Below are 26,748 nucleotides of genomic sequence, written 5' to 3' on the forward strand. Positions count from 1 at the left end.
GAAAGCCATTGCAATGCATTAACACTGTTACACTGTTAAAAAAAGAAGAGAAAAAGAATGAAACCTCGAAGGTTCATGAATGGGAACTCTTTCTTTCTGGAACGATTATCTTTCCCACTTGTTACTTTTTTGCCATGCCAAAAGATATCAGCGGAGATCGAATTTTGTTATTTATAAACGAAGGGTGTTGAATTTATTCTTTGAGAACTGGGAAGGTCGTCTAAGCCCGGATCCAAGGGTCCTGTCAAAAGCAGTGAAAACTTTTTTGACACGAACGAATTCGACGGCTTTTAAAAGGAGTCGTGCCGGCATTGGATTTGAAATATTTTCCCCCACAGCGAAAGATTACTGAATGACTTTATCGCTCTGGCTATTAATTATATTTTTAAAAAAGCCGGGATTGTTTCTGGGAGAGATTATTATGACAAATGTCATGATTTGTACATCGATTTTTACCTTGGCATTATAGAAATGTAATAGTTTTTTCCTCCTTTTTAGCCTGCTTATTTGAAAAAATTATGTTTAATGCTGAAATGTCCCCTAGTTATACACAACAAGCCCAAATTCTTTCCGTTTATTGTAGTCAAAAGTTGTCTTAAATTCTTTACTTTCTACGAATTTTACGAGTTCATGCGGCAGAAATTTCATTTTTGTTTTAGGCTAACCTTGCACCAAACTCGTCCCTTAGCCTACGGGATGTTTACATGATCCCTTGTTATAACTGCATACCAGTCCTTAGCGTTCGTCGTTAGAAAGGTTTTTCTATGCCCAATCTGGACTGACGGCTTTTTAAAAGCCCTTGGGAGAAACATTTGTGCCGATTCTTTCTCCGAACCTTTTAGCCGAGTCCTTGGGGCGCTGTGCTTGTCATGATATCCCGAAGAACTGGATGACGTCTCCCCCTGCATTCTACAAATCGTCCTCCGCCGATTGTATGTCAAGGATCTATCTTCTCCTAGGCGCTAAACACAACCTAGTCCTGAACTCTCTTCACCGAATTATTCATGACGTGATCTCACGAATCAACCTTTTTAAGACACTTTCTAATATAGCCTGTTTCAAAAAACAATTCAGATCGGGATTTTTAATTTAAATATTTTACTCAAAAATCACTAATTACTTGTAGCTGATTTTCAACAAGGAGTTGTAGATCTCATTTAGATTTTTCTTTGGTGACATGAAGAAAAGCTTCTGACAGTCGAAAACAATGAGGATAGACGGACCACTCTAAAAATCCAAGCTTATTATAAATGTACGCTAAGTGATTCAAAAGATTCTGAACTTAACTTAAATGTATATTTATACAACACTGTCAGTATTTATGGCCTTGTTTCGTTAATCATGTCAAAATCATAGCATAAAACATCATCATTAAACAATAAATAAATTAGTTTTAAAAAAATAATAAAAGTACGTTTTAAGCCGTACAACGTTTATACCAACTCATATCCAACGCAGGATCTCTACCAATCAGCGTTAAGTACATTATGATACTAACAGAAAGTGCAAGTGCAACCAATGCCTAGAAAACTTTAACCGAAAACAAGTGATGACCATATAGTCTGTGAAACATGCGAAAACTACGAATGGTAGAACACTAATAATAAATCCATTATATTTCGTGGCCCGATTGACCAAATACCTTCTTTCAATTAATTAACCTTTATGTAAGGTATTGGTTGAAATAAAAAAGCTAGTGTCACGAGTGGGATTCGAACCCACGACCTTCGGCTACTAATAATACAGCCGGTAACATCAAGTTTGGTTCAATTCATCTTCGGTGAGTAAAAACCTGTGCCGTGCATTATGCAGGCTGCGTGGCATATGTAAACAGTACTTGAATAAAATAAACCAATGCAGATTTTGTTTAGACGTGGAAGGCATGGAACATATAATTATGATATGTCCTCAATTTAGGACACGAACAAGTTTTTCGACCAAATTACCTCCCAGTTGAGCATCCATTTAACTCCCCCTGTCGCTAACTATAGGGTTGGTGCAAAAATAATGCAAGTCTTGAAAACGCAATCAAAACTATTTTTAATTTTTAGAAAATAAAGAAAATTTATTCGACATATTTTCCATCATAATCTTTGCCAGAGCTTTTATTCCGCTGACATAAAAATCTTTATTTCGATTCACAATAAAATTTTGGAAGGCGTTTTCGGCTTCACCGCGTGATCGTTCAAGAAGTGATAAAAATGCCTAAAAAAGTGGATGTCCGTAGGCAAGAGGTCGGGTGAATATGGATGGTGCGGTAAGGTTTCATATCCGAAGTGCTTAAGTTTTCGCAGAGTTGAGATTGCGACTGGCCTGGCGTTATCGTGAAGAACAATCGGCCCCTTACGGTATACCAATGCTGTACAAAAACGTTGCAGTTTTCCGTGCATTTTGACAATCTCTTGGCAGTATTTCTCTACTGTGATAGTTTCACCATACTTAAAGAAATTCTAGTGAACTAAAGTACATCACGAAACTGTCACCATAACCATTTTTTGGGTGCAGATTTAGTTTCGGCAAGTGTTTTGGCGCTTTATCATTGTGCAACCCCCGACATGTTTCTTTCCTGTTATCTTACAGAATCTATTTCTCATCGCACGTAATGATTCGATCGAGAAATGGATCATTTTGGTGACACAACAGAATACACGTGCAAATTTCAAAGCGTCGATTTCTTTGGGCTTCGGTCTGTTCGTGCGGTACCCAACAAGTCGAGCTTCTTTACTTTACCAATTTGTTCCAGGTGGCGAACAACGGCTGAGTGGTCAACACTAAACATTTCCGCAATTTCCTGTGTTGTCTTACGTAAATTTTCTTCAATCATCGTTTTGAGTTGGTCGTCGTCCACAGCGGAAGGCCTACTGCGACCTTCCCTGTCTTCGAGATCGAAATGTCCAAGATGAAATCTCTGAAACCATGACTGTACCGTGCATTCGCTTCCCTACCCAAAACTGAATTGACGTTACGCGCGGTATGGGCCGCAATCACGTTTAAATTTGTACAAATAAATTTGACAAAAATCAATTTTGAGCACATTTAATTTCGCATGTCCTCACTCTTAATTCAATATAAACTAAAATGTTTTGTATAAAAGATAATATTGTGTAATAGATAAGATAATAAAGGAGTATTTATTAGGCTCCATTATTAGATTTGAGGATTAAGCTTTGTTTACATGACAAGCGCCCGCGAAAATGAAACAATTTTTCAAAATCTGCATTAATTTTTCACCAACCCATGAACAAGGCTTAAGCATAACGGCAAATGCAAAAACAAATTCTAAGCCTCTCGACGTCATATTATTCGATAATTTGTGGTACCATTTCCATCGAATCTTTCTTACGAGGAAGCCAATACCAGATAAATTATGAGCGTTCGAACATCCGGCAGCTGAATCAACAAACGCTCCTTAAGAAATATACTACTAATCCATTGAACAAACTAAACCTATTATTGATATAAAAATATAATTACCAAACAAATTCACTTGATAGAACGCATGTAAAAATTGAATTGTTTGAACATATACAGAACTCTTAGCATTTATCCCGGGTATCGTTTTATTGGAATAAGCTTTTTGTTAAATGTAACTTTGTGGTGTTTATTTATTAAGTGTTGAAGTTTTAAAAGAAGAGGGTTTGTTCCTACGAGCACTGTGAAATTAGTACTGGTTGAAATACCAATGTATCGTGTACTTAAAAATGCTGACTCGGCGTTTTAAACGGTCAAGTACAACATACCTTTTTATATGAAGTCCATTTGTTATTGGCCTTCAAAGCTGATTGCTCGTACATACCACAGGAACGAACCACGTTTAAACCCAAAAAATAATAGTTTTATCTTTAATCGTTTATTTGAATATTTTACATTGGCTTTTGCAAGTTCCTTTTTGTGAAAGAATTTTGATGAATGAACTGACAGAAGCAAAAAAATTTCTTTTAAATTACTTTTATCTAAGTGGACATAGATTATTCCATAGATTGAGCTGGGTGAATGATTTAATTTAAAAAAAATAGAGTATCTACTTACATTCAAGTTCAACAGCAGTGTCCACAGGACAAGCGTAATAACATTTTTAGGAATATCATATTATAATTTGAATGGGCCAAAAGGTTCCTTTTTTTATAAATGGATTTGTGACTCTTTCAAAATTGCATACCGCTTCTTTTCACTCCGTGCAAGATCGTTATCACTTAAATTGATGAAACAGGATGGTCAAAATATCAAAATGTTCTAAAAATAGTAATTTTTTTAAGTTAATCGTCATAACCCGAAAAATTCCTCTTCATTTCAAAATAGAGCCAATCAAGACAAGGCGCTTATAAATGAAGGCAGTTACAAAATGATGACCCATCGCGTGCGCCTTGGGCAAGAACAGGATAGTCAGTTTATAAAAAAAATGACCCTAGAAAGTGTTACCCCGGCAGACTTGCTATTTATGTATAACTCATTCAAATGGAAATGTTTGGATTTTGGGTCAATTTTTTTTTACTATTTAAATTTTCCATAGCTGTAGTAAATGGAGGAAGAACGTTGAATATATCGATCGTAACATTTAAAATGGCTTTTTATAAATTCAAAACATAAACTCTTTTATGGATTCGTGCATGGTAAATGGTATAATATAAATAAAAAACGAGACGGTTACTTACATACGGGCATAAACAACAAAATCTACAAAACAGCACATGGCATGCAATGTAAGTTAGCATAAAACGTAAAATCCATCGATCTACCGGATTTGGATATCAATTCCGTGACAGCTGTAACGGTGAAATGCGGCGATATCACACTGCGCCAAATAAATTATGCGTTTTCTTTTATTTATCAGAAACAAGATAACAGTATCTTTTTTCTAATATTGTTAGCCAATAGATTGCCAGTTGTAGTACTGTGCAAATGCAAAAAAATATTTAATCTACTAACATCATCAACAACTAATAATAAATTTTTATTTGCGGGAAGAAGGGATGGAGGACAGGTTCAAGACAGGAGGACAACACTCAGGTTAAAATGAGTGTTGAAAATCGTAACAGTATTATAAGTACTTACGATTGATCATCTTAACTTTGCATTGACTCGTCTCAATGTATAAGACTAAAGATAAGATAAGACTAAAAATTTAGAATTTTCCAAATCGCCAATCCCCCCACAAAAAAAAATATTTCGGCTGTCTTAAAACACATATGATCACATAAAAGAAAGTATGTACATCTTGGGAGCCATCGTCAGTTATTATTTTATTTTGGAAAATGTTCAATTTCTAAATACTTCATTTTGTAAATTAAGTTTTCCTTTTTCTATTTATACAAATCGTTTTTTTTACAATCCTTCTTTAAATGTAAAATTATTACAGCCTTTCGTAGAACAGTGATATTGTCCATATATTTTAGAAATAAAACCGAAATATATACAAAGAAATAATTGTAAATAAAAGAGAGAATTATGTAAATATTAGAATCCGTTGCTGTCTCGACTTTTTTGAGAAAATTTCCAATCACTTCATAATTAGATCCTATTATAACAAAGTTAACAGAATAGCTCAAATAGTTACGCTTACAAATTTTCTTTTGAAAATTGAAAGATAGGCGGCCCAATTTAACTATTTTATTCCAAAAAATCAGATCTTATGGGGCATTTAGCAAGAAAAGAGTTTCGCACGCAGTTATTTATGTAAGTTGGACATACAGTGCTTGATGTAAGTTAATTATGTAAATTATTACGTAATTAATTTGAATAAGGTTTTAACTTCGAAGAGGTTTTATGAGGCGGGGTTGGCTGCTGAAAACTGAAACGCATAGCCAGACATAAATTATTTGGATGAATAATTTCAATAACCTAAGTAGAAGTAAATTGTGTTAAACTTGCAAGGAATGTTGGCAATAGACGCCTATAGTTTTCTTGGGCAACTTTCGAAATTTGTGAACAAAAAAAGGGTTAAGTGGGTCAACAACGCCGTGTTTATTGTTTTATTTGTTTTCTCACCTTGTAAATAAAGTAGAGAAGGCTGTAGAGTTGAGGATCCGTCCCCAGTGTACACATGACGGTCGGAGGAGTCGTACTAAGTCTAGGGCTGTGTACCGAGAGGCCCTCTTTAAGCCCTAATCCTCTTGGCTGGCTTTTAGGACACGGAGAGACGTGACGGAACCACTAGTTCTTACAATGGTCAAGGAGCTACTCATAAAAGATGTTTTATGAATATAAACAAAAACTCTTTCAATTTTCTTTTTGCCGTCTCAACATGAGTCCCAACAAATTTCTTCTTAGGATCTCTTTTTATAATATGAGTATGAGCTTATGTAATAAAAAAAACACTCGATTCACTTCATATCGCGACTTATCAAAATTTATTACAGATAAATAGGGAACTGCAATTACGGCTTGTAAAAAAAGAGAAAAAAAATCGATAAAAATCGTTATTTTTAAGGTCGTGGCAAAGAGTTCTTTTCTATCTCAAATCTGCTCTTGTTTGTTGTTTCTAATTTTTTTGTGTCGGACTGGGATGAAGTGAAAGGTGCCAGGCGTAAAGGTCACCATCAGAAGAGGATGCTAATCCTTACTTGGTGAAAGTGCGAAGAAAACGCTTTCCATGCCGAAATAATATTGCAGGAGATGATATCAATTGTGAAAAATTGTTTATCAATGTCGGGCGCAATTACCAGTTGCGTAACTACGAGGAAGGGAAAAACGACCAACCTAATTGTCTATATTAATTGAACAATTGCTATTGATAATAAAAACGATAATTGAGATCGGAATTATAAGTATTCCGAACAGGGTCGAAACTTTTCCCAAGTGAGGGATTGTTTACAACTTACTACCCAACTTCGGTGGCAGTTCAAGGTGTCTCTTGGTCTTCAAATTCTCTTCCCTGGCTTATTTTTGTTTATCAATAATGCTTGTGTTTTTCTTACTTCAAATTACAAGGAAGCTTTTAAAACAAGAGTTTAAGATTTTTTAGCCCAGATGAAGGGATTCCAAATTCCTTGAAAGCTGAATAGAGGAACTGAGTTTTTTCTGACTGGTTAATTTAATCAAAAACAATACATCATGTTGACGAATCACCAGTGGTACAAGTGGCCCAAATTTCCGTTTCATAAATGTGACCATAATGTTTTGCTAAAGTGCCTTATTACGTTAATTTAAACTGTATGGTAAATGGTAAGTAGTAAGATTGTCTCTCCTCGCCGTTCAAGAAGTCAGGCTTCACTGGGTACTGAGACACGTCTCACGATTGATTTTATCAGCCTCAACTACATTTGCAGGATGCCGACGAAACACTTGAAAGCCGTGTCCTGCGACATCGTAGGAGAAATATAAGCCTTTCATAAGCTCCATACGATTAAACTAAGATCCGGATCCACCGGTTTAAAGCCTCTACTTGTCACGAGGATAACGTTCCCAAATTATACGATCATTAGTTAAACATTAGACATTACAGACAAGTTAATCTGGTAGCATGTTATCTTTAATGCTGCTGTTTTTCATCCGAAATAAATGATATTTTCAAAATTGATAACGGACCCATAAAAAAATTAAATTCGGGTTTTTATTATAGATAAATGATCGCTCCTTTGAATTCTCATATGCAGTTGCTGACATGTAATTGTGATTGTAAAGTACATCAAAACATTGAATATACTCCCAGCAAGAAAAGATAAACATGTAAAATGTTTATGTTCTATGAAACTTTGTTACTACTGTAGCGGTATGAAGTTACAGGTAAAGTTTTCATTTAATGGTAAAACTTTTTAATGCAAAATCCCTCAATTTTCTTCTATTGGTTGCTTCCTAGACGAATCCCATTTTACAGTACGTAGGAACTATTTTTTTACCTATTGGTTCGATTTCAATTTTTAAGTTTGGGAAAAACAGGTAAAACAATTTTTTCTGAGTGAAGTCAGTCTTCACTGACATGTGATTTTTTTTATTTTTCGGGGGTTATATTAAAAATTTAAAAGGTATGGCCCTAGAACTACCGATTTTCTAAAATTAGTGTTGTTTTTTAAATTCTAAAATTACAATAAAAAAATCATTCGCAAGTTCAAAATATATCTTAATGACCCAGAAAATCAAAGTATTCGCCCAACCGTTGTAACATGAGAATTTTTTAATTAAATTTTTTGTTGTGCTATTAAGATAAATATTTTAAGATAATAGGAATATACTTGAACAATTTTTCCAGATTTTCTCTTTTTTTAACGAGTTGCAACAGCAGAGGTCATATCACCCTCGGGATGTCGGTGTTTATGAAAAACTAAGTCTATGCGTAAGTATGTCGGGTTCGAATGAAGGACCGCTGGATTCGAACCCGGGGACCTTTACCTTATAGTGACAGCGTCGTGTCAACGCCTTACCGTTGCAGCCACTGACGCCCCCTTTCACTTGTTAAATGTTTTAACGTGTCCAGGAACTCTATCCATAGGTTGCCGAATAGGTTTTGTGAGTTGTTGCACATGATTAAATAGAAATAAAAGTTTATCCAGCGTTACCTTCCTTTTGATCTTTGCTATCTCAACTTGTGCCGCTTTTTCACTGACACAATTAGTTACTGGGACGCTTATTTGCTTATTGGCTTATTAGATTAGGTATGGGTGTATTAGGGACGAGTAAGGTTAGGTTGGTTTATGGTTAAGGACGGGTAATGGTCAGTGTCGTGATGACATATATCTTTATTCGCACTGGTAAGTGTTTCATCCGTGCCTTACAGTGGTATTGAGTGGCCAAACTGGCAATGTTTTCGGACGATGAACAATTGATTATCGCACTGAATTTGTATGAAAAAGGAACCACAAGCGAGAAAACGGAAGTGGGTCCAACAAGCATGGAACAAGAAAGGGACAGGGGGGATTTGCTACATATTATAAAGAATTAATTAATGGACGATGGAGCAAAATTTTGCTCGCTGCATAACTACAGACAAAAGACTTAAACTTATTAATACATATAGAAATAACATATACGAACGTTACTTTCCAAGTAGATAAGAGGGGTGAAAGTTAAACACTAGAAAATGTACATTTACAGGGAGCGAACCCAACGACAGATGCATTTCGTGTATGAGAAATATTCACTGATTATTTCAATTTTGATGATAGACAACTCCCGTGATTATCAAATACCCAACAACCTTAAAATAAGTTCTAATCGTAGTTCATAATTTGTTGTACCCTGTTGGTATTCATAGTGTAAACACAACTGTACGTACACGTTTCTTTTCATATCCGCTCCTATTTTCCTCCAGAGGGTATTCTTAAATCTGAGTTCAAGTATTTTGTCCATGCAACTTGCCGGAACAAACAACAGAGGATTATGTCGTACAAACTCAATGAATTTTTCGTCATTCATGTTCAACATATTTTCAAACCCGCCGCGCCGATGGAACAACATGAAACGGCACTGTGACGTTACTGGCGTGGTTGAATCGACCTTAAGGTTACACATCTTTGATTCAATGTTTTTCCGTGGAGCTGAGAAAATATGCGGGTGTCTATTGGTCCGATTTCAATTAAAGTTATTTTTTTTTATCGTATATTCTACATAATAAATTTAGCGTAAATAAAACTTTATCTTGTCTACCGAGGAAATATAAAACAAAATAAGATTTTATCATCTAAGGTATATGTACAGGAGACCGAGAATGACAGAATGATTGGCAAACAACGTTTGAGGATTTGCGTGTGAGATTTTTAACTTAAAAAAAAAAACGCCCAAAATTTTCTTTGCAACTGTAGTTCATTTTAAAATAAAACATGGACCTAATTTGTGCTTTATTTAGAAATAATACTCATTATAAATTATGATCAGAGGGGGCCTTCCAACAGCAATCAAAAATCTGTTTACTGCTCCTTTTCTTTTTCCCTAAATTATCTGATACACATACATTTCATTTTTATTTATGTTTTGGTTTTCCCCTTGCCACGACTTCTTCAGAAAATGGGATTTTTTCCATCCAAGGCGTATCGCATTTCCGCCAGGTGAAAGGTTCAGATTTGCATTCAACACGATAACATTAATTAAGCAATTAGACAGACAAGTTGTAAAGGTTTTTAAAAACTGGACACCCTTTCACTTCAAACAAACGAATGTAGGCATGAATATTTGCCATTTTAATGTCCATTGTTATCAAAATCTTGTCTGGCAGATCTTATGGAAGAAACTATTCAATCATTACTGTCGTTTTAAAGATTCAATTTACCTTGTTGGGCTCTTAAATGAGAGTTGTGGCGTTAATTTTGTTTGGATTTTCTCAAAACCTATTCCTCTTCACAAAACGACTCAGGGGGGCCCCGATACTGCCGAGACCATTCGACAACTCGACAAAGATAAGATTATTTTGTTTGCCATCTAAGAAGGAGAGCCAAGGTTAAAGCCTGGGCCCTATGGCGATTCAGTACTTTCGGTTATCTTAAAAGTGTCACAACGGAGATGTTTACGTTATTTTCGAGTTTAAACATTAAATGACGGAAGAATTTGCGCGAAACTCATTACTTTTAAATTTGATTTAGTTCATATGGTCGTATAAATTATAGACAAAATAGTTACAGTTTAAAAATGAATATATTGTGAGATATTTTTCTTGAGGTCTACAGGCTGATGAATCTGTAGTTTGGTCGTTTCTGTTCGTTCTGATCCGCCTATCCTCGCTGTTTTGGCCTGTTAGAAGCGTTTCAACATTACGTGGTAGTTTGTAATGTTCTAGCACACCAATGAGGATGGCAAAATGCCGACAAAGCGGACCAGAACGATTGGAAAATACAAAAATAACCCAGTAGAGAACTCCATAGACCATGGCAGAACAGGCCATATTATGACTTTTTTGACATTTCAACAAGCAAATTATTTTAAATAACTCGAAACAATAGATACTATAAAGAAATACCAAATATTTTTGTAAATGATTATTCGAAAATCTGAGATGCGGTCCGGTGTGATGTAGGTTTCAGAAAAACATTTTCTTTAACGTGCCAACGTTTCGAGCTTTATTGAGATCATCTTCAGGGTTCAAAGTGTTTGTTTTGTGCCATTCTTGCGTGTCGTGTTGAGAGTGCCATCATCAACAAATCATCGACTAACGGTCACTAATCACCACATATTTTTGTAAATAAATTTTTAAAACCATCTCTAACACACACTAACACACACACTCGCGCGCGCGCCTTTGAAAAAAAAAATTTCTTTTAATCCGTTCTTAAGCTTTTAAGATTTTTCTTAGCCAAATCTCAACTTTGTTGGCAGAAGGGCCGAAGGAGGTGAGGACAGGGTCGTAAGAGGTAACTGTAAATGACGTAACTGTCTGCCCCAGTTGCTTACCAAAAAACGGGTCACCTCTCGGTGGCTGGCTTTGCGGATTTATAAGGCAAGTGTGAAAACGAGGACTAAATATAGCATATCCTAGAGGATTTTTTTAAATTAAGGCTATTGATGGCTGAAATTTGACTCACCATTTCCAACATTCTTACGGAAGTGACATTCCCGTTCTGTCTTTGGAATGTATACTAAAACGAAATCAATCATCACTCCAATGGTCACTTACCTGGAAAAAAATTAAATTATTATTATTACAAACTGAATCAAGATAATACATTTAGAAGTCTTACATCGAGCACATTTATGCATTAATTTAAACGTTAGATTGTCTTGTAATATATTGCAAAGTTAATATGGAAAAAAACCGATAGAACCACTCTGAAGCAATCGAATATAGATCCTCTTATCGATAAACATAAATGAATAGTTAATTATACTGCACTACATTTCTACTCAATAAGAAGCCAATAATGTTTTATCTTTTTAAACTGCGTACATCCGGGTTTATGTGTGTCTTGTTTTCCTGTCTTAAATTAATAATTAGTAAGTATCTGATCGTGGTTTTTTTGTACTTTTCCGAGCAAAAAGTATGGCAACATTTGCTTTCGTTATTGTACGGCGATATCTTTCGCAAAGAGTCGACGATAAGTTATAAAGCATGCATAAATAATAATATGCTTAAAAACAATGATTCAACAGAATTTGTACCACTAAGCACCATAAACGTACTACAGATAATTGTAGTAACTATTGTTTACTACAATTAGTTATCAAAATGGGATGTATATGCAGATACAGATATTTATTTGATTGTAAATATAAAATCTGCACAAACAAGATCCACAAACAAGTAAGGAAGTCAAAACCTCTCCAAACAAATATCTACTTTGGCTGACGGTTTTAATACCATGCCATAATAATACTGTGTTTTTTATTTTTAACTTTAAATTTTTTCATTTTGTAAATAAAGTATATATATATATATCAAATATCTACTTAGCAAGGAGTAAATAAACAATTTATGCAAAAGTTTTCCTCTATTACGAAATTTACCAGATTAAGCTATGTTTACAAGTAATGAAATGGTGCTTGTTGTACTCGATTTATACGTTCCTCTTACCCCCTTTTATTGCCAAAATTTGGCAAATTTGAGTATCATACGAGCGCACATCAATTAAAGTATGTTTTTACTACAATAGGATACTTTTGATGACATTCCAGTTTTCTTGATAATGGGTTATTTTTCCAGATATACGACGTTTATGACGCTCAAACCGTGCAGAAATTACAAGAAAAATATGCTTTCTTTTCGCCCTGCCCATGCTCTAGCTTCACACTGTTCAATACCATAATTTTCTTTGACTTCTCGATGGTAAACTTCAACAGACCAACAGGCAACCATGATCGCTTTGACGTACTCACTGGTATGCTCCTTATTTGTTGCTAAGTAACCAATAGGGCCGTTTTTGGCCTGGTAAGTGTAATGTTACAGTTAAAAATCCGATTTTTTCTCAGTGTGGTGACCCTCACGCAAGATACGAATGTTATTTAATGATTTGAAATATTTCAATAAATCGCTCATTTTCCTGGTGTCGAATTAAAATGAATGTTTGCTGAGGTCTTCTAATAACAGAATGCTATTTTATTTTCTGCAATAGAGAAGTTACAAAATGAGGTTAAATTTATTGTTTTTTAAACTTCAACTTTAGTATCATTCGACCGCACATCAAAATTAATACCGCCCTTTTCTGTTGAACTCTTAGAATCTAAACCAGTATTTATATAATTTATTGCTGTTTAAATTCAAACTCATTAAAGGATACTCATGATATACAAGAAGAGTAAATTGACATCAGAGATATATTAAATGCACCTAATAAATAATTATTTTTCACAGTTAACAATAATAAATCAATTAACTTAACTTAGGATTACCCAATCAAGTATTAAACTTTAATCAATTAATTATTCTTTCTATGTAAGGGCTTGGTTGAGATAAAAAACTCAGTGATTCACAAGCGGGATTCGAACCTACGATCTTCGGGTAAATACGCCACTGCTTTACCCCTTGAGTTATCGTGACTTTGATCCACTCGTACACCTGAATCCCGCTTGTGACACTGACTTTTTTATCTCAACCAAGCCCTTACATACAGAGAGTAATTAATTAAAAGAAGTAACTTGGTCAATTGCCCATTAAAACGTAAATGGATTAAACTTTAACTTTGCAAGGCTATGAATGGATCAACAACAATGGAAGTTCCATTCCGAAGCCGAGGGACACAGGCAGAAGAGCTATAGTTGGCTCGGTGAATAGAGCATAAAAAAGATTAAAAGTTCAAATGGGCGACTTATAAGATTAAAACTAAATAAGATCAGCTTTTCATTCAAAACTCTCAAGCAAAAACAAAGATGCGACGCAAATATAAAGTACCTAACCTAATCATCAATTCATGGATCTATTATCACAAATCTTACCCGGGACCAAATAACACTCGCAAATTCCAAATGACCTCTGATGAGAGATTGATTTAGTATTAATAAACCCTAGATTTCTAGGGTTCTTCCCTGTGGAATCAAAATGATCCCGCAAGTCGTCGGATTTGGAATTAAAAAATTACACCGAAATCGGTTACCTTATCAACCTCTTTAAAAAGTATTACCTCTGATTAATGAAATACGGATGACATCATTGCAATCTGAAATTCTACCTTTTGAAAATTGAATGAATTTACATTTCTCACAGTTAATCTCATATCTATTCGGGTGATACCAATTTTCGAAGGAATGATCTTCTTGGTCTCCAAGAAAATCACAATGGAAGATGGCACTGACTAATTCACTAAAAACCTCTGCGAGACACTTGACTATTGACTTGAACTTCACCAGAATCAACGTTAACTATCTCTGAAATTCAAGCTCCAATGCCAGAGGCACTATCTAATCTGTGGAATGTTTTGAAAACGTCTGTGTAGTCTTCATGGATCACTTTCGATATAAGTCAAAATAATACCCTTATGCAGGAGAAGATTTGTTGTTACAGGCATTCCGTTAACAAAGCCGTGCTGGCCATCTTACAGACATTTTTATACAAAGCGAATCAGATACAATGAAATCCATGACCTTTGAAACTGGATAGCATATAGAGATCTATAGTTATCTAAAATTCTCTTTTATCCCTTCTGGTAAAATGAACAAATGTGGGTCCCTCGTGATAGCTATTAGGAAATATTCCAATGATTACAATGCCAATATCTTTGCGATATTTATTGTTAAGGTCTGCAGTGTGTTGAACCAGTAGGTTCGTTGTTTTGGTGAGAATCGTTTTGACATTTCAACACTTCAATGGTTTTGGTGTTCAACCGCTAAAAATGGAGAAATACCGAAAAAGCATCCGAGCAACACCTTTGATACATGTTAATCGTTGAAGGATGTAGTTTAATGTCGACCTTACCATTATATCAATAATATTTAGTGGTCTTGTTGACCAAATTACTTCTGTCAATTAATTCACATTTTTATGTAAGGATTTGCTTGAAATGAAAAAGTAACTCTAACCAATTGAGCTATTGTGACTTCGATCTACTCGGACACCAACTCCTTATCTCAACCTACAAGATGGTTAAAGCAGCGGCGTATTGAGCCGAAGGTCGTGGGTTCGAATCCCGCTCGTGACACTACTTTTTCATTTCAACCAAAACCTTACCATTATAGTTGGGCAATGAGTTTGGCTAGCTAACAAAATAAAAATAGAAGCTCTTTTAATTCGGTAGTAAAAAGAAAAGTTTCCGCAATATTTATAATTTCAACAACACCTAGCATGCCAAATTATGAGTTATTACACCTCGTGAAATAATTGGCAGAAATGTGCATCATTCATGCGGTTCTAAATTGATTTCCAAACCGCGGTCGACAGTACAAGTCGGAAAGGGACTTTCACCATGTGGGCGTCATTCTTTTTCCCGGCGCGGAATGAACCTCATTATGTGTGTTTAACGATTTTCTTTTCGGTTGGTAAAATTTTTATTTTTTATTTCACCGCTGGACTATTTTTTACAATTGGGTCGCGCGCGCTATACCCTGGAAGAAAACGCTTCGCTGTATATGGGTCAGACTGGTCTAACGGTTGCGAGTCAAGGGTCAAGGTGATTCAAATGTCAGCCCAGATTACAACACTGTCGTCAGGGAAAAAATGTTATGGATCCTTCCTTTTAAATATCGAATTTAACATTTTTGCCTCTATTTCTATTGTTTTGTCTAAGATTTTGCCCAGAACTAATTGATCTCGTTTGTCAAATATATAGAACATAATCTATTATAAAATTCAAAGTACCGATGATAAGGAGCAGCAAATAAATTATTCCTACAAGATCAGGGATCAATTGAAATATTAAAACGGTTTTAAAAAGGAAAACTGAATTTAAAACTAACAGGGGATCATTTCGCTAAACTACCAAGTTTACGTTCATATTTAAATTTGTTACACGGTTCCATTTTTGTAATTATAAGGATTCCGATTCTCATTAAATCTTAATTCATCGTACTTCAGAACAATTCGTTAAAATTGAGGGTATTCACGCAATAGCTGTATCATGTTAAGTTTTTAACGACCTTTCGAGATTTTGATCAGGAAAATGTGCTAATGTGTTCAAGAAGGTCATTAATACGCTTTGAATAGGAGTGTTATTATGGGCTTTGTTGACAATTATTTGATGACATTGAAGTTTCAACTGAAAAACTTTAAAGAAAAATGAACGGGGAAGATTTATTTGACAGTGATAAGGTCTGCCCGTCTGTGTGGACGTTATTTCTTCTCAGAAGTCAATCAGATCATCGTTTTGGGGGTTCTAAAGTCTGTAATTTGTTAAAACTTTCTATTCGCAATCAAATTTGCCTAGAAATTACGAGACAAAACATTCTTTTTCTTAGTTCCAAAGCAAAAAAGATTTTTTATGAAAAATTTTTTGTTTACATTGTTTTTTCTCTTTTCTACATTTTGGTTTGTTGATAGCTTGAGTATATTTTTTATTTAGATTTATTCAATTAAGTTGTTTATACTTCTAATCTTGATGTCATTAATCATTTCTCAAATTAAACAGGTTGCTCATTAGTTTTCTGTAACTAACAGTTCTATGCTCATAATCTAGTTATAAGCATCATAAATGACGTTATGATGTTTAAACAATATGACGGTATGAATGTAGTTAAAGATTTTCATGTTGTATGTGCTAACTTGTAAGAGAAGAGCCTAAATGGAATCGTTTGATGATATTTTTATCCCGTCCTGGCCACTTTTTCAATTTTTCCCTTTCTCATTCGAACTTGTTTCCTTCGTAATGATGATATTACACAGGGTGTCTTTTTTAACATGCGCCATCAGGGTTTCCCTAATTTTTGGAATAGTTATAAAAAGAGACCAATGATGATCCCTTACATTTTTTGAGCGGATTTCAGAATCGTAGTCAATTTTTGGACGTCGATGATACTGTTTTATTTCAAATGAGAACCCAAATTTTTAATTTATTTTCTGAAACTAGGTTTTTCTGAGAAGAATAAATACCACAATTTGGGACCAAACCCAAAATTGACGGCTCTAGGATGTTTTAAAAATATTAAAAAATTGAGGAAATTTATCTGGCAGTCATAATTGAACGTATCAATTATTTCAATTAATTAAGGTTTTTAGTTAAGATAAAAAAGTCAGTGTCACGAGCGGGATTCGAACCCACGATCTTCGGCGAGATATGCCGCTGCTTTACCACTTGAGCTATCGTGGCCTCGATCCATTCGGACACTAACTTCCCATCTCAACTCCACCTTTTGAATTTTCCCTCCTTTTTGCCATTTTTCAAATGACGTGTAATCTATTTGATTTTCGGCTACAAATGAAATGGCCACGGAGAGCTTTAGTTTTACTTATTAAATTCACTAGTTTTAGTGGTCCGCTTGACCAATTAATATATTTCAATTAATTAAGGTTTTTAGTTGAGATAAAAGTCCGTAGATAAGAGTCCGAGTGGATCGAGGTCACGATAGCTCAAGTGGTAGAGCAGCGGTGTATCTAGCCGAAGATCGTGGGTTCGAATCCAGCTCGTGACACAGACTTTTTTATCTCAACTAAAAACCTTAATTAATTGAAATATATTAATTGGTCAAGCGGACCACTAAGTGAACGTGTTAATTATTTTAATTAATTATACTTTTTAATCTAAGCTCTAAAGTTTTCAACTAGCAATAATCGCATCTCAGCAGAACTTCGTTGATTGCGATATTGCCACTGCACAAGGCATTGCTGTAAATACTTATGTTTTTATTATTATTATTACCTAAGCTCTAACCAATTGAGCTATCGTGGATCGAAGTACCCGGACACCGACCGACTGACTCTTCATCTCAACCCACAACCTTTCGAACTTTCTTTCCCTCTTTTTGCCATATTTTCAAATATCTTATAATCAGAATTCGACTGTCGGCGACTTATAAAGTGCCACGGGGAGCTGAGAGCGAAGTAAGTACTTTTGTAATGATTATATTTTTTTTTTCTTCTTCTTCTTCCTGGCCTTGTACTAGTGTACATCTAGCCTATGATTATATTGATCTATATATGTATTCGATGAATTGACCTATTAGAACAGCGGCGTATTGAGCCTAAGGTCGTGGGATCGAATCCTGCTCGTGACGCTAGTTTTTCCATCCCAACCAAGACTTTAGGTAAAAAGTACAATTACTTAAAATTCAAAAATAATATTTATTAAACGCAAGTTTCCTTTTTCTTTTTCCGGTCGGTAAACATAATTAAAAAAAACTTTAAACTCTCATAATAAAAACATTGCTTACTTGAATGTAAATAATTATCTAGGTGCAAAAACGTACCTAACGATTATATAAACAATTAACATAATTTTATTTTGTCTAGTGAACTGTTCATCAAATAAATTATTCAGATTGAAGAGCCTTCTGTCGATTACATTGCTTATCTCAACATAGCTCTTCGGAGGCTCTGGCAATGGAGGTCCTGTCAAGTTGTTGGCAGGCTTCAGTGACTCTACTCTCGAGGTCCTGAAGAGTTGTGATGGACAGACGATTACTGTAAACCTTACCTTTCAAAAAACACAACGGAAAGTAATCTAGAGGTGTCAGATCCGGTGACAGCGGGGTTCCAGCATGGTACTTCGATGCACGGTCCATCGATTAGGGAACCGACGATCTAAGAAGAATTTTACAGAATTGGTATTATGTGATGGACAGCTATCACGTTGGAGCCACATCCTTTGGTGGATGGCGAGAGGAACGTTTTCTAAAAGCTCTGGTAAATATATTAAAAACTCCAAATGCCTTTCCAGATTGAGGTTCCATGTTCGAAGAAATATGGATCAACCATGTTGGCGCATGTTAAAAAAGACAGCCTGTATTAACTTACACGTAGTTAGTTCAAAACCCTAACTGCAAAATTGTTTACGAAATAAAAATTTATCTACAATTCTACTGTTAATTGTGCTATTAGTTCAAAAATACTCATTTTCACTACTCTTAAACGAGTTTATTTGACTGAATGTTTAGTTTCGGTTACAGTAACAAAAGATATGACATTTTAACACTCTGGTTACCTTTGGTTAGGAGAAAACTCTGACAATGGTGTATGCAAGCTACTATTTGCCTAAGGGTTCTTATCCACCAAAATAACAAAAGGGCTCCTCCCCCGGCCCAAGAATTTAATAGCTCACAACCCTGGGCACCCGTAGAGATTGCAAAGGGTGGAAAATCACAATCGCCCTTTATTTTATGAGGAAACGACCGTTACTATCAGATTGAAAGAGGCTATCAACGATTTTCGGGAGGGGGGATTAGAAAAGGGGAAGAAAATGAGGCGTGAACCGTGGGGATGTCGATTGAAAACGCTCAGCTTATAAATTCATGAATAATGAATCGTTTTGAAATTATAGAGGAGATTGTGACCAACTGATGCAATTGAAATTGAATTTAAATGATTTAAACAATAATTTTTTTAAACCTTACGAGAGCTGAACTAGAATTCCAAGTGTAGTAGAGTCTAAATGGTTTGTTTGTGCAATCGCTGAGCCGATGACGTTCAAAAGTCAGATGTGTCAACAATATCGTTAACCTTATTCAAAGAAAATATTGATTTGAAATGTTTTTATAACAGATAAATTTATGCCGATCCCGGTTGTTTGAAAGATTCATAACAATTATGTTTAAAAAATCCTTACATCGGTTGTTTCAAGGTAATATTACGATTAGTTTGGTCAGGCCTTCCAAGGTTAAACTATCTTCCTTGTCCTAAAAATTCACCTTTCATATATATTACGCATTTTCAAGTGAAGTCCCAACGTAATTAATCTGACATAAATGTGATCTGGGTTGGTGTTCTGCACGGATGTTTTTTCACGAGTGAAGTTACAAGATGAAGAAAGGAATTACAACTTGATAGCATTTGTCATAGGAAGCTACGAAGAGTAGGAGCTTTAAATGAAGAGAACGATTAGATTCCAAAATGGAGAATAAAATTCATAAGATCTAAATTGGTACATTGTCTATTAGGCTTAACAAACGTAACCCTGGTTAGCGTAATGCTTAACGAGCAAATGGCCCTGGAAATTAATAAGAACAGTGAATTTAGGCATGCAATTTAACACCTCTGATGTCAAGCAAAGCGCAGGGAGCTTGACTAAGATGTATTGATTGGTGTTCAGATCGCATCGTGCTTCTTGGTGGACGACACGCACATGAACGTGAAGCTATCAACCATTCCTTGACTTGAAAACCCCGAAAAGCACTGTCACTAAACAGCAAAACCTATGAACTTAGAATATTTGAGGATGAAGTGGTATATGGTTATATACCTTTAGACTTTTAATAGTAGCTAGACAGGCATAATAAACTGATCTTATACAAACTGATTCTGAGACTTGTATGGTTCAATAAATATGCAGACAATCCCCGAAACTAACAAGAACAGTGTTTTTAGACATATCACTTGTCACGAAGCTGAGATGGAAAGCGCATGTCAAAAAGAGCGAGGAGAGTTTTACATAAAGGTCACTAATTGTACGAAGTGCGGATATTCGTAGCTCCACATTTATTATACTCAATAAACTCCTACTACCCATGCTGAATCTGAGTATGTATGTTTGTATAAAACGCACGTAGTCCTAAAAGCCTACAAGAACAGTTCATTTCGGCATGACAACTGACATCAAGTTCAGATGGATAGCGAATATTAAATAAAGCGCAAAAGGCTTGACATCAGCTCACCAAGCTCTGATGGAAAGCCTTTGTCAAACGACTCCTATGAAGATCAATAAGGTGAATTAGCTAGTGTGCACATATTCGCAACACGATATATATAATAAACTACTATACAAGCTGGTTCTGAGACCTGTAACTCTGTACGCATCGTCAATGCTTGTTGATACATACGTGCTGACGACATGCAAACGAACGTGAAGCTATCAGCCATTACTTGGCTTGAGAACCCCGAAGCCCTGTTACTGGACAACAAAGCCTATGACCTTGGAGGATTTGTGGATGAAGTGGTCTGTATGATTACATACCGTTATCATTTTAATTAGCTTTCTTAGGGCTCTTAGTGGCTTGTCCTTATTAGACACTCGCAGTGACAAACAATATGTGCTGCGATTTTATCCTCATGCCAAACCTCAAGCTTCCTATAAATTTCATCACTGTTTAAACGGCCATGAGCAATACTATTCAACTGTTCAGTTTTTCCGGTATTGTCGCAGCAGGTCTAATATAAATTTGGACGAGACATTTTTTGAAAAATACTTTAGACTGCCTCTGTTCTAGGATATTCCATCATGCAATTATATGATACATTTGAAAATCACTGATTTTGTGGCACCCTTTGAATGTTGTGATGAAGACATTGACATTTTGTATTGAAGCCTGAGGGCTAGTTTCCCTAGCCACGTATTATAGATAAGTGCACATTGTCACATTAAAAAATAACTATAAAAATGCTAACTGCGAAAATGGACAAAATGATTAACTAGACAAGGACAAATGTGTCGGACTAAGTGAGATTACTAAGGGGTTGGCCGGGCTTATTATGCACTCCATTGGGGTGGATCCATAAAACGGACTAGTCATCCAAACTCCCAGGCAAATTGAACGACCTCCTCTCCTCCATAAGGCTTAGTGACGAAATTATACGTCAAAACAGTGTTACGTACGAAATTAAGATAGCACAGAATCTGTACAAAAATTACGAATGAATAATAATATTGAATTTTTGGTGTCTACACAAAAAAATCAATTAATCAATGTTGTTTAAGAATTTTGGGAATTTATCCGCTTGATAAATGACTATCTTTATATTTTTTTCACCATTTGTCCACGAATTTAATTTCTACAGTTACTATCTATGTTAATATGAGATGGAGTTTGAAATAATAAAACGGAACGTCAACTACAGCCGGCGCATAATCGCGAGGCGGTTATTGTTGACCACGTGCCATATCGAATGTCGACATAAATTGCCCAGTGCCATTTGTTAGCGAAGCCCCCTCTTTTCATTGTCATTAGTTTATAACTCGATTCGATTGAGGGTTAACTCGGAACAAAAACGAACCCAACCACTCCGGGGTTGTCCAGCGACAGCTAACTATCCAAAAATATTCACACGTTCATAAAAATATTTTTGGTTTTACTGAAGTTGAGGGGAAAACGAATTACCTAAATAGTTTTATTTTAATTGACTTAATGCCAAGTTACTTAAAGAAACACTATTAATAGTGTATTTGTTATTTACAACGATGCAGACAAAGCGTTCAGAGGTGTGACTATTTTCATCCACACAGTACCCAGTCAGTTGTGTGACTCATGGCCCTATTAAAAATAAATACATAAAAATAATTATGTATAATTTTTAAAGCTACGATTCACAATGTCTACCCGATGCGAGGGGTTGAACTGGATTAAATTTCCATTCTGACGTTATAACAATATTTACAACGACTTAATTTTGTATTTTCCAATATTTCAGTAAGAAGGGGCATCCTGACTGAGGGCTTATTGATTTTATAAACCAAATTATATTATGTTCTACCATTTAATTTTAGTTGATCTTTTAAAGTTTAATGTTTTTTTTTTGTTTTTTTTTTAATAGAAATTATTAGTAATCAAATTGTGATTGGATGATGAGGAAATATAATTTCGAATGTAATAAATAGTCCTATAAATTTAAGAGAAAGAAATTACATCTCATATGTAACCGATATGTGAAATATTCAACCAATACAGACTATGATATTCTAGCTGGACACTTGCCATAAATCAAGTTGTAGGCATGCAGAATAGCTTTATTTTGGTAAAGACAAGGCTAAACTTGATGCACAACTATACTTGTAGGCGCCACATAAATTAGTACCGCATGCCAAAGATATTTGGCTTGTTAGTCAAACGCGTGTCTGCATTTTGCCATCTTCAGGATTGAAGCACAATCAATGAACGCGGTAATATGTCGAAACGCGTCTGACATCCCAAAGCGAGAATAGGCGGACCTGGAAGATTGGGAACTACCAAATGTTCATCATCAGGCAAACTTCAAGAGGAAATATCACAAAGATTTGGCATTCGTATCGATAAAGAAAAAAGTAAACTTGCTGTTTATAAGTCTTGGTGTGTTCATCAAGGAAATACGGTATTATGTTTCCGGATTTTATTACCCACTGTAGAACAAATATGCTACTTGTAACTTCTGGACAAACTTCCTCGGAATCTCCGTACAAGAATAAAACGGAACGAACTAAAACGACGTAACAAACTACTAACACCCAGATTCCCAAACGTGTGTACACTTATGCGATCGAACCTTGGGGTCACACTGGCATTCCAACTCCCAACGAATCCAAAGATTTCAATAAAAGTCCTAAAAAAATGTTAACCCTCATTTGTATGTATCGAACGTCACCCTACCCCGAGGCTTTATAACCTTTTGTTCCAGAAAAAGCGAAAGCAATTAAAAACAATCCATCAACATTCCTTGGTCTGAAAGCTCAGTTCCACTACCATCTCAAATTTTTCTCCTCATCGAGTGAAACGCCGATGGCCACGTGATGCCCTACGTGTTGGTACGAAACAAATTGAAGAATGAAATAAAAAGTGCAGTAATTTTCTTTATTAATAAAAATGTTACTAACCAACCTGCACAATTTCAAAATTGGTCCCATAGTTTCCTAGTTTGGCCGGTTACAAGGAATTGGCGACAGACAGACACGGTATCAAATTTGTCCATAAAGCTCAGAAACGCAAAATGAGAATGCAAATTGTTATTTTGGAGGACAACAATTTTTTTGATTCTCCACAGGAATACAAGTCTTCCCTACCATCGTCAGTTCGGAAGAAAAAGTAACTAAAATGCATGCAAATATATCAATAAATGTTTATTTATCTGTCTATCTACAGAAGCTTTCAAAGAAGAGATTTTATTCCGATGAGAAATGGGATATCAGCACTAGTTTCAATACTAACAGCAATTTAGAGGTCAAATAATAAAACATACTTTTTTATTATGTTATTAATGGCTCAATGTATACAACGCCGGTCAATATTTATTAAAATGAGTATCGTGCATGAACATAAAATTTCTTTAAGTATGTATTGTCTCTATCTGACTATGGATTACAGAAAATACCCATTATTCTTGCGACAGGCTTTTGAAGCCGCATTCACATCCATCTCAAAAGGATATATTTCAGTCTTGGACGTGTCCCTTGTTCATTCCAGGCTTTATTCCCAGATCAGGACCCGTTTCTCTTTCCGGGGATCGGCAGAAGGATGAATGGTGTCTCCGGGGCCAAGGGCAACTGAGTCATACTACAATATTGATCTTGATGCCGCCATAACAACGCCGTCCCCATAGCTACCAAGCCGGCCCCGGAGCCCTATTTAAATTTAAAAACGGGCTTTCCCATTAGCCGAAGGATTTGGATGCACATTCTGGGTAGCAGTTACATTCTTGGGGTGCGAAATACCATGACTTCATTATCCCCGGTACGACCCTTGTCTGCCACCTGATAAGTGGAGGGGTTTCCATTCATTCCATCAATGCCAGGGCTACTATATTCAACAGCAGAACAAAAATAAACTCTTACTACCAAATCATTCAGTCGTGTTGAAATTACCATAAAAATTCCCATATTTTCGGGAACTTTTATAATCAGAAAATATTTTTTGAGGGGGAAATTTAAAAAGACAAATTGGTTATCACTTTACAATACTTTCTCCGTTACAATTAAATTCAATGGGCTATGCCGGGATTCGAACCCAGGACGGCTAGCGTGGCAAATTCGAGCCGGAAGCCCTAACCACTCGAACACCCACGGTCCCCCTGCTAAAAGATGAGATTATTATGTGATTTTAATTATTCAAATAAGTTGTATGTAAGGAAAATCGAGTATTCTGAAGTGAGTGTCTGACGTCTGGAGAGTAAAAGTTATTAGCGCGAATGGAGAGGGTCTGACCCCGCCCTGTAGAATATCGAGTACTCTGGGGGAGTGAATGTGACCAGACTGCTATGTTTACATCGAGTGTTGTGTTTATGCTAATTTATTGGAAAAAATGTAATTTATTAGCGTGAAAGGAAGGGGTTGTTTGACCCCACTCCGAAGAATATCGAGTACTCTGGGATAGTGTATGACGTCTCGAAAGTAAAAGTAAGTTATTAGCGAAAATTTGGTTGGTTTAGCCCGGCCCTGAGGAATATCGAGTTCTGTGGGGGAGTGAATGTGGCCAGACTTCTATGTTTACATCGGGTGTTGTGTTTATGCTAATTTATTGCTATGAATGTAATTTATTAGCGTGAAAGGAAGGGGTTGTTTAACCCCGCTCCGTAGAATATCGAGTACTCTGGGATGAGTGTGTGACGTCTCAAGAGTAAGTTATTAGCGAAAGTTTGGTGGGTTTAGCCCGGTTCTGAGGAATATCGAGTTCTCTGGGGAAGTGAATTTGACCGTACTTCTATGCATTTATGGGTTGCTGATGTATAAATAAACTGCGCAAAAATGAATAGGGATATTTGTAATTTGAAAACAGGTGGATTAAAATGGGGACAAGGCGGCGTTTACAAAATGAGTAATACACATGTTTACTATTCTTAAGTAAATCCGTTATTAAAAATGAGGATTAACAATTTTTTTGTTTCTGATTTGTATTTTCTATTTTGTTTTATTCGCCTAACACGAATTAATTTAATTAATTAGTTAATTTAATTAAAATTAATAGAATAAGAATAAATTGCAAATATCCCTATTCATTTTTGAGCAGTTTATGTACAGCATGTCTACTGTTTATTTTGTAGTTGACAACCTGAGGTACAAAATAAAAGGCTAGCATTGTAGGATATCGACAGAGTTTTCATACAAAAACAGAGAATCAGGAAGTAACAAATCGAGACGCTCAAATGGCTGCAGATTGAAAAATACGCGTGAAAGACCAGGAAAAGAAGTACAAACTCGCAGACAGCCGGCGATACCTCAGCAGTTTGTCCCAGCTTCCCACATTATACACACAATACGTATGTACGTGAACGACCTTACGAGATTTTCACCTGCTCAGTATGCTATCGTGTACAGATTATTCATAGTTTTGTTCGTGGTTAATTACAATTAATAGGTTTTTTTAAATAATTAAGCGTTAAATAATTAATATTGAGTATTCTCTTCTACTTTATTCACTAGCATAATAAAATTTAAAGGGAATTTTTGTCAACATTATTGAATGGAAAAAAAAATTATGTAAGTTGGCCAGTTGATGCTAGGATTTTGTATGGATGCAAGATATTAGTTGAATTATTTTTAAAAAACCTACGGAATGCGTTTCAAAGGTGCACTATTTTACGCAAATATTTTTTAACGACTAAATTTAACGCGAAAAACTAGACCGCCGCCAAGGAAGGGAGGTAAGCATTGTGCCAACCGGTCATAAGAATCAGAAACATGTGTCTGTCTGACACGCGTCGTTATGCGTCACACAAGAACTCTTTTCTCCTCGTTTCTATTCTAAGGTTTCACTGCTATTCGTGCCCCAGGGCGACATATTTCCAATAAGGGCGTTTCTTTTTGGGACGGTCGCCAACCTGAGCTACAGACAACGCCTTGGAACGCTCATGTTTCCTGTTATCGCTAAATAAACCATATCTTTCATTTGGATTCAGGGTATTTTAGAATGGAGACGACCGATTAGAACATCCGACCATTGCCTTTGATCGTTAGTGGTCGGGGGGGGGGGTCATAAATAGAGTTCAAATCCGTTCGGGATGCCTTTAGTTCAAAACCAGTTGATCCATTCATCGGCATGATTCTTTCCACGTATAAATGTTTTGTCTACGCAAGTCTTATTCTTCTCTTCTGTGGTCTGTGAGGTGCTGAACATGTAATTTGGTTGTTAACGATCTTTTTG

General features: G+C 35.7%; 1 protein-coding gene and 1 pseudogene across 9 annotated transcripts in view; both read right to left on the minus strand.

Annotated features, from left to right (window-relative positions):
• Positions 1-26,748, minus strand: part of LOC106662175 (rho GTPase-activating protein 21-A) — a 218,089-nt gene that overhangs the window by 160,669 nt on the left and 30,672 nt on the right. Inside the window, exon 1 of one of the 9 annotated variants that reach the window (XM_024225818.1) lies at positions 10,199-10,295. The exons of the other annotated variants lie outside the window; for them this stretch is intronic. The gene's annotated coding sequence lies outside the window, so the exon portion shown is untranslated. Of the gene's footprint in view, positions 1-10,198; positions 10,296-26,748 lie in introns of those variants that run through there. 9 annotated transcript variants of the gene reach the window in all.
• LOC112126551 lies at positions 17,423-17,599 on the minus strand (annotated as a pseudogene).

This window comes from Cimex lectularius, unplaced genomic scaffold (assembly GCF_000648675.2).
Source record: "Cimex lectularius strain Harlan isolate CLEC.00 unplaced genomic scaffold, Clec_2.1 scaffold3, whole genome shotgun sequence".
NCBI lineage: Eukaryota > Metazoa > Arthropoda > Insecta > Hemiptera > Cimicidae > Cimex > Cimex lectularius.